Genomic DNA, 1671 nt, shown 5'->3' with positions numbered 1-1671 from the left:
TGATGATGATGATGATGATGATGATGATGATGATGATGATGATGATGATGATGGTGATGGCTATAATGCAAAAGTTTGAAAATTCAAGTATTCTCTGAGTCACTAACCTTATGACTTTTTGATCACACGTTTCCAAGTTGTGAACAAACACTGGCCATTCACACGAAACCCATCGCATTAGCACGCACGGGCTTTTTCCATGTGAAAGGAAATAAACACCCAGAATGACAGAGCCACAGGCTGTACCCTTCTCTTTAGTGTTGCTATGACAACTAGCACTGTTTGCGCGGTGATGCTTCGTGGCATCGACTTGTATTATAATATCCTAGATTAAGGCCTCTGACGTATTTCCGTTTCACTATGGGGCGTGCCATAGGAGCTAAGTGAAGGGCAAAGAGGGGAAATGAGGTTGATGGTCCATATTTTAGTCACAAGGAGGGATATGCTCAGCTTACAGTAAAACTTTTACTAATATTCAATTCAAACTCAGTTAAATACCACCTTAAACAAATCATGTGGGGGCTTTTTATCCTAAAATTTAGCCGTAACTGAGCGGACAATGGTGCAATGTGGGTGCTTTTTTACATCCCCATCAACAAAATTGAGATTATTTAGAAGGTTGACTTTTGCCCCTGTCTGTAAGGTCCAGCCAAGGCTTCGAGGTATAGATCATCCCAGAAGAAAAACCGAGATACACAATCAAAAATTATCCCCACTCGGGAATCGAACTAAGGTCTTCTGCATGCGACATCGATGCCCTTAACCCCCACACCACAGACGCTGGTAACCATGGTGCGTGTGTTGCGAAATAATGTTTTTTAAAGAGTAAACAGTGGAGACCGCGAGTACCAAAGGGAGAACAGTTCCAGTGTGCTCCACTGCCCGAGTACCCTAACATCTGGCACCCTCGGTCCCCTTACCGATCGAACCATAAATTGTCGCAAGCAATCCACATAAGTCCGTTAGGGTACGCTTTACACCAGAGACCAAAAAATAAAAAAACACCAAAACCACACAACTAGTTTTTTGTTTTGTTGTTCTTACTGGGAATGATAAAAAGCAGAACATTGTAAGCCTTTACAACAGCACTAAATTGCATTTTGGCGATGTTGAAAGGTATATCTTTGACAGAGCTCTTGGGAGGGGGTAAAAAATAGAAAGTTATCACATTTGAACTCGAGTGGATTGCTTGCAACAGCGATGCTATGCTCTATGAAACCTTTTCTGAACGAAGTGAACTCTTCACAGTTTTTAAATCAGATCATTTATGCGCGATTAATTAAACCAAAAATGTACAAATACAGTGGAAACCTGATATAACAGGGATGGTGGGACTAGAGAAAATGTCCTGTTATATCCGAACCCTGTTAAATCAGAAATGCAAGGAAAGTAAGCATTTGTGGACTAATCCAGCTGTACTTATTCATGGGTAGTTTCCCTTGCCACAAGTACCCACGAACAGGGGTTTTGGCACCAACTTTCTCCTTGCCTTAAACCACATCAGAAGAGCTTGGTCCACAGCATCTACATCGGGTAGTCTCATCTTCTTTCGATCCAGACCAAACTTTCCACTGGAGTATGCTTCCACTATCTTCTCTCTATCCTTGATAAATGATAGATCTAAGGGTGTGAATCGACCCTTGTAGAATGTCGAACTGACAACAAATCTCT

The sequence above is a fragment of the Aplysia californica genome, unplaced genomic scaffold (genome assembly GCF_000002075.1).
Source record: "Aplysia californica isolate F4 #8 unplaced genomic scaffold, AplCal3.0 scaffold00500, whole genome shotgun sequence".
Classification (NCBI taxonomy): domain Eukaryota; kingdom Metazoa; phylum Mollusca; class Gastropoda; order Aplysiida; family Aplysiidae; genus Aplysia; species Aplysia californica.
The sequence above is the reverse complement of the archived record's forward strand: the minus strand, read 5'-3'. Positions refer to the sequence as shown.